The sequence below is a fragment of the Stylophora pistillata genome, chromosome 8 (assembly GCF_964205215.1).
Source record: "Stylophora pistillata chromosome 8, jaStyPist1.2, whole genome shotgun sequence".
NCBI classification, from domain to species: domain Eukaryota; kingdom Metazoa; phylum Cnidaria; class Anthozoa; order Scleractinia; family Pocilloporidae; genus Stylophora; species Stylophora pistillata.
In genome coordinates this window covers 874,249-882,444 of record NC_142526.1, presented here as the reverse complement: position 1 = coordinate 882,444, position 8,196 = coordinate 874,249, and positions in this window count along the sequence as shown.

Here is an 8,196-nt window from a genome sequence, read left to right as displayed (position 1 = left end):
ACGGGCTCCTCAAGCTCTTTTCACGTTATGGTTGTTCACTATGCAATCTAAAGCTGAATTCATCCACAAAAATATCTGAAACGACGAAATGCCCGTAAATGATAAACGTCGCTTTTAAAAGTTATATATTTTATACAACTATAGATAAATGACTACATGTTTAACATCACCAAGCGAATACACATTTCATTTATTTGCCAGATGGGCAGATCTGTAGATGTCTGTTAAATTCGACGGAAAATAAATAAATAAATAAATGATACAGCTATCTGGGTACAAATATAATAACAACAACAAGAACAAAAACAAAAAAAATAAATGAAAGAGAAACGAACTTACAATTTGTGGCGTAACAAGGTCTGGCAGTAAAACTGTTAAACAAAAGTAACACGGTGCGAGTAAAACTAACGAAACGTCTGCCTTAGTTGAATTCAACTAGTAATGAAAGATCTCTAACCAAACAAACGCGCATACTGACGAAAAAAAAATAGCAACCGGCGCTACGTAATTCTTACAAGACCTCACGCAAAAACGCGAACTTGATTGAATAGAAACAGAACATTACAATAGCAGAACAGTAGAAAAAAAGTTTTAAATTATTTCGCGGTTGCTCAACAATGAATACCAATACAAATTCTAGTTTTTTTTTAAAAAAATTATGTTAAACGTATTGACAATCCACAAGATACGAAAAACATCACTGATGAGTCTTGCTGCTTCTGACATTGCGTTGGCGAATAAACCTTTGCTAATATGTAAATTAAGTGAAGTGTCTTTTATACAGATGTACCCACAAACGATGGTACAGCCATCACATGATGAGCAAAACTTCGTGGCTGACGGTCTATCATATTTTCCTACATAGAGGTTTCTGCTGGCTCGCTGCGCGCACTCGAACTCCGCTATAAAGGCGAGTTGTGCTTAACCCGTCAATAGTAACGAGTATTATGAACATGATTAAATTCAATGGGTGTTACTAAATCTACTGCTCCTTTCTGAATAACAGCCATAAAGAAAACGCCGCCAGACTCATTGAATTCGCACTCTGGTCATGCGTGAAGTTATGAGTGGTAAGGTTGTGGTTGGCAATTGACGATCTTAAGCATACCACGCATAAACATCGGCGCATGGCTGGCCAATGTTGTTACTCCAATAGCAATCATCTAAGACCTCTGCATACCAACTTTGAAACACTTGGCCAATTGACACTGGCAAAGGGCGAGACATAGTTTTAAAAACAAGCTCAGGTGAGTTCAAATCAGTGCCATTAAGTTGATATGAATGATACTTAAAGCCGCAATTAGATGTATCTCTTGCGTAGTCTGCAATTGGTAAAGATGTCTTGTTTGGAAATGTTATATATGACTGTAACAGGCTTCTTTTCACCCATTAGAGAGCTCAGACATCCCAAGTATGATGCGGACACGTCAGGATTGCATTTAATTCCATCATCACTCCTGTAAAAATGCTTAATGTGAATATCAGGCCGGACTCTCTCATTGAAAAATCTCCTTGAGTGTTTTCTACACCCCCAAAGCATATTATAACATAACCAAAATAAAGCGCGCGCTCTGATTGGTCAATTTAGCGTCCCCCATTTGCCCATGGGTGTACGCTGCTGACGTGAGCAAAGACTATTTTTCCGCGCGCGCTTGTTTTTTCTGGTCGCGTAAAAGATTTGTTAAATAAAAGGGAACTCTTTAGCTACAACGTATCAATGTTATGTTATAAAACAAATGGTAAACACCACAGCGTACACTATTGAGTTATGGATGCACTTGGGAGGTTTGCTAAGCACTCAAGAAGCTAGAGTCGCTCTCGGCTATCGCCTCGAGCGACTCTTACGCTTCTTTCGTGCTTAGCAACCTCCCGCGTGCATCCATAACTCAATAGTGTACGCTGTGGTGTTTACCATTTGTTAATAACAGCATCGTTACACTTTCTCCAGTTCTCTGAAACACACATGTGAGGCAATGAAATTTTAGGTGTGCATGATTAATAGATTAGTCAATAAAGCAATAAAGAAGATTTAATCTTAGATAATAGTAACAGTTCGAGCGGATTGGTGTCTTAACGCAAAAAGCTTGATAACTACTAAAACATCTCAAGGATGTTTGGGATGTTTCGTCTCTCTTCATTGTTGAAAGCGGAGGTAATGATAAGTGATGTTGAAATCAACATTGCAAGGGGGGAGAGAGAAAGAACTGCATGTACAAAATGACGTTTTATACTGGCGTGTTTTATCAAAAATATCTCAAGACTTTGGGGCAAGGTGGTAGTTCTCTAGAAATAATTATCAACTTTTTGCTTTCTATATCACTATATCGACGACGCATCCATGTTTGATAGCTGTTAAAGGAATTGCCTGACACGTTGAGGCGAGTAGCCCTAATTTTCTCTACTCTTATCGAATACGGCAAAATGGCCAATCAGAGAGCGACAGTAATGCAAACTGTGGTAAAAAGGATTTTTAGAAGCATTATGATACCAGCTCCTTAGGAATTTGGTGGGACTTGCGCCCATGAAATATTAACATAAAGCCTGTAATAAGGCTTATTACCAGCACCCAAGTTCATGTAGCAGTACAATAGCTCTTTCCAATTCGGGCCGGATCCAACCAATATTGTTTGCTGATGAAATTATTTACAGCACACTTGTTTGGAAATACAATGTCCTCAATATCGCCAGCATCCAATGTATATAAGAAAATAAGCAGTGTAAGATTGCGTTTAGCCACTGAAATAGTACAATTTTATAGCATTGGAAGGAACTAGAGTATGTGTAGTGATGTTAAAGGATAGTGCAAAACAGGAAACCTGTCGCATCCAACACATTTCTAATGCCCTGTACCACAAGAGAAAGATGATTCAAGTATATAGTGCATAATTGACACTCAACCGATGATTAATTAGTAACAAATAATTATATTAGCAATGTGATAATAATGCTATAATAATAATAATAATGCTATAATAATAATAGTTACAGTAACGATAATAATGGTAACGATATAGTGGTAGTAATGGCAATAATTTATAGGGTCTAGTACAAGAACCTCGCTGTTCATCTATTCGTCTATGTTCTAGGCTTTAACAATGATTTAAATTATGTTTATTTCAAATTTTTGCTGTTAATTATAAATTATTTCTTTTATTTCATTCCATTTTTTTTTAGACTTATTGTCTCATACAGGAACGCATTCCGTGTTGTAGGATATTTCACCGTGTTCGCCATGTTGATTCCAGGATAATCCTGTTCGATGGAATGATGGAACGGTGGAATATGGAGTTAATACATAGAAAGTAAGTAATTCAGTCCGTGGAATACTCACCCATAAAAAGGCTACAAAGGTAAATGCTTCCCCAAAAGATGTGATATTTTGAACTGTTTTAGGCTGAGAACGGATACGGATTTATTAAAATGAACACTTGAGAAAATATCGAGCATATATTCAGGTGCCTTCAACATCACCCCTTATTTTTCTAATGAACATTTGAATTGGAATTCACCTTCATTTTCATAGAGGGGTTAACTTTTGGCATCAGCCTTTTTGTATGAATTTAGGAAACTACATTTCTCTCCTAACCGTATGTGGTTTTTTTGTTGTTCGCAGCAAAAGCGTGTTCCTGACGCTGTTGAAATAGTCGTAATCTCGCGCGTAAACGACTCTTTCATGATCGATGGATAGAACAGTACAAGATTAGAGGTCTATATGTGATGCATTGTATAAAAGGAGAAAATCTACGAAATTGCAATAAATTCCAAGATGGATCTAAAAATCAATGGTTCATTCCAAAAACCACAACATTCCAACTTTGTAATTTTCAATTACTATAATTTACAATAAGACCGATATAAGGAAAAGTTGTTAGCTTTTGATAAGCAATTTTCTTTCAGGCAATAAGGGCGTTCTCTGGTCATGACAAAACGATTCTTACATTTTACGAAAAAAAATTTCACATTTTAATGGGGCGGGTGGATTACAGCCGAATATTACTAATTTATGGAGAAAAAATGAAAAACATTATCGAAAGTAATAGGAATAAGGAACGAGATCGGTAAAGATCGATGAGTATCTAGAAGCTCTAAAAGTGTGAATAAAATTACAAACAAAACGTGGAACTCGTGAATACAAACATAATTTACCAAACGTCATGTTTATTGTGGGTAAATGTTAAAAACAGCTGAAAAGTAAATTAACAATTTACCGTCGGTGGTGCACTCAGAACCACGCAAACCATTTTTCGCTTCTGTTGGGAGCTTGACTTTCCCAGATGACCAGGAAGAGATAAAGATTCTTTACGTTATGAAGGGCTGAAAACTGATATACTTTCTCTTATTCAGACAGTACAGGAGATACCATTAAGCTTAGAATCGCTCTATTCAACATACATTACTATAGATACAGTGCAAGCAGAAAGTTAGAATTGATGAAGAGAACAAAGATATCTAAATAAAAATCGGAAATTAGCCAGAATGTCGGATTACAAATAATCCATAGACGTTATATTTTGTTCAAAACAGACCGGATCGTTGTTGATCTTTTTCCAGTTATCTGTTGTAATGTTTATTAGAAGTAAAGTCAAGAAGTCTTCTTTAAATTGAATAATTTGGATATATCAACAAAGTTGAAATGGTAAATTGGCCACCGTAACGAGTACAAAAGCTGACGTTTCGAGCGTAAGCCCTTCGTCGGAGCGAAGGGCTAACGCTCGAAACGTCAGCTTTTGTAATCGTTACGGTGGCCAATTTACCATTTCAACTTTGTTGATATATCCAAATTATTTCGTTACTACCAACGACGCAGCCCCAAACAGTTTCTTTCGAAACTATCAGCCTTTATTCATTTAAATTGAATAACTTGTTAGTAGTAATTAAGACAAAATGTTTATTTTGACGAGTACCAGAGCGCATGAAAGGTACCCAAAATTGAATTGCTCGCAAATACATGAATTGCAAATTTGTTACATTGAATTTTAAAACTGGAAATAATGTCAAAAGTAAAATTTAATTATTTTATTATAATTAAACTATGTAATATAATATTGATTATCAAAAGGTAAAGTTCTGCTCGAAAAAAGATTTGTCATAATCCTTCAGTTCTATGCTTTGGTATTTTAAGGTTCTTTGCGTTCCTTGTTGAAGTTTGAAGGTGAAGTTCATTTGAAGTTCATTTAATTGTTTAAGCAGGTTGATTAATTGGCAGCTGTAATAGCTGATGTGGACCTGCTGTCCTAACCCACCCATCCAACCCCAGGGGAGGACATCCATCATACAGTAATCTCGTGTGTGGGAAATTAACGTCTCCTGCCCCAACCCTGCAGGAAACGGGACCTCCATTTATTCGTCCCTATCCGAGAAGACTAGAATATCTAACCATTTCTTGATGCTATAGAAAGGTAGCAAATTCTTCTCAATTATTTTTAAGACGTTGAGCTTGGGATGTTTGACCTTTGGTCTGGCCGGAGCTCGAACCCTCGACCTCCCGCACTACAGTCCAGCGCTCTATCCATTGAGCTAACCGGGAGGCGGTTAATGGTAACCGGGAGGCGGTTTGGTAGTGGTGTGGAGACGCCTTAGTCGTTGGGAGATGTTTGGCGAGTGGGCCTCCTCACGGTATCTTTTGGAGTGTATCTAAACAAAGTTCGCTCCGTCTTTCATCTAATCTGGGTAGTTTTAGATATTAGAGAGCTTCTCTTTATAAAAACGCGGGTGCGATGATTTTTAAGGCGCGTTTCTGTCGATCTACCTCTACAGAAAGGTAAGAGGGAAAGGCGTGGTGCCATCCTACACAACAATATTCAAGTGCAGATCGTATCAAGAATATATAAATTGTAATTAGGTCTTTAACCTCAATGCCCGTTCTGCTTAATAAACGGAGTATGTGGAGACGTTTAGAAACTTCATAGGTTGACATGGAAGTTTTGGAAATTATGGGCGGTCACGCGCTTTTCGGATCCGCAGTCTTGGCCATTTTCATGCTGTTTAATGGTCTAATTCTTCAAGCGGACCAACTCGAGGATTGTGTGAACACAAGAGGAAAAATTTTGCCATCTTGGATGCTGGGACCACTCATTTTTTGTCATGAAAACCTGACCTTTCCACTTGGAGATTATTGCTTCACCGACTCCTTGGAAATTTGCATTTCATCACCGACTGTCCCTGGAGACCCTATGTTGGCTCTGGCTCAAAAACAATCAGCACGTTTTGCTTCTTACAACACCTTTCCACTTGGAGATTATTGTTCCACCGACTCCTTGGAAATTTTCATTCTATCACAGGCTATCCTTGGAGACCATATGCTGGCCTTGGCTCTAAAACAATCAGCACCTTTTGCTTCTAACTTGGGAAAAGAACGCTATTTTGAAATCGGTGTATTCGGTGACGATATACTCCCGTTATCTGGAAAGAAACCACCATTTTACGACCATGAAATTCTTCATTACGATCGCGATCCTGCATATACCTACAAACATCGTATAAATCCAGCATATACTTACAAACATCGTACTAATTCCTGGTCATTTATAAGAATCAAGAGGATTAGATTTCTACGCAGGAGAATTACGTACTCGTCTAACTGTCATGCTTCCTTTAATCCTGTTATAATCTCATTTTTGTTGGTTTGCTGTGGGGATATTGAGACCCATCCTGGGCCTAAATCAACATCATCTGATGACTTTGACTACTTTAACCTACATCTTGGTCATAAAGGCATACGCTTTGGTTCTTGGAATGTCAACAGGCTTACGACTACAAAACTAGAACAAATAAAATTGTTCCTTCTTAATGAAGATGGTCGACCACGTTTGGATATTTTATCAATCAATGAGACGTTTTTGAAACCGCTCCTCTCAGATTGTCTATACTCAGTCCCTGGTTTTACAGTGCACCGAAAGGATCGGATGGGCCTGAAATATGGTGGTGGGGTTCTAATTTATGTGAATGACGATCTGAAACATCGAAGGAGAGTCGACATTGAGCATAATAATATAGAAGCATTGTGGTTGGAAGTCCTTCCATTCAAATCTAACCGTCCCATTTTATTCGCCGGCATTTACAGACCTCCTTCAACTAATTTATCAGAGGATGAGGCCATCGAGAATATGTTGGAATCAGTTTATCTATTAAATTTAGAAACCATCATTACTGGCGATATCAACATTAATTTTATTTCTCCGGCGTACAAGAAACATCCCTTGGGACGTGCCTTTTCTAACATGAATTTCAAACAGCTTATTACTGAAGTTACTCGACCATCAAGCGGAACCTGTCTTGACTTTGTATTGTCAAATTTTCCTGAAAGAATTAAGTCTATTGTCGTCAAAAACAATGGGCTGTCAGATCATTTGCCTGTATTTGGAGTTCGTTTATATGAGGATAACGCCAAGCGTCAAAATAAATCTCTAACGATTCATTATCGTAATACGAAGCATTTTGACAAATCCGCCTTCGTTTCCGACCTCCAAGAAGTTCCTTGGAATACTGCATTTGTTTTTGACGATTTAACTGATATCTTAAATGCATGGATGGGTCTGTTCAATAACATCTTGGATGCCCACTGTCCGTGGCGAGCAAAAAAAGTAGCCAAACAAAATCAAGCTCCATGGATGACTGTGAATATTTTACAAGCGCTTCGCAGAAGGGATTCTTTACTACGTAAAGCAAGGCAAAGTCGTTGTGTCACGGATTGGAACTGCTTCAAAATTGCGAGGAATAAAGTTGTAAACATGATTCGCAGTGCGAAATATAAATACTATAACACCTGTTTCAACAACAACAAGGGAAACTCTAAAAAGATCTGGAAAACCATAAAATCGCTAATGGGCGATGTATCAAAATCAGTTGAGACGCCAAATGTTGTTTTGGCTGAAAAGTTTAATGATCACTTCACTTCAATTGCTGATTCACTGAGGAATCTACTACCTAATGTACCTTATTGCAATTCAAAGGTTGAAAACTTTGTTTGTTCAAGAAAAGATCCGGATGTTCTTTTCAATATTCCTCCTGTTACTAAAGATTTTGTGCTGGGTGCTCTGTTAGGACTCAAAACAAACAAAGCTATGGGTATTGACAAGATAAGTGCAAGATATCTGAAAATAGCAGGACCAGCTATTGCTTATTCAATTACTCAAATCTTGAATATTTCAATTAATTCTGGTGTATTCCCTGATTGTTGGAAGATAGCGAAAGTCA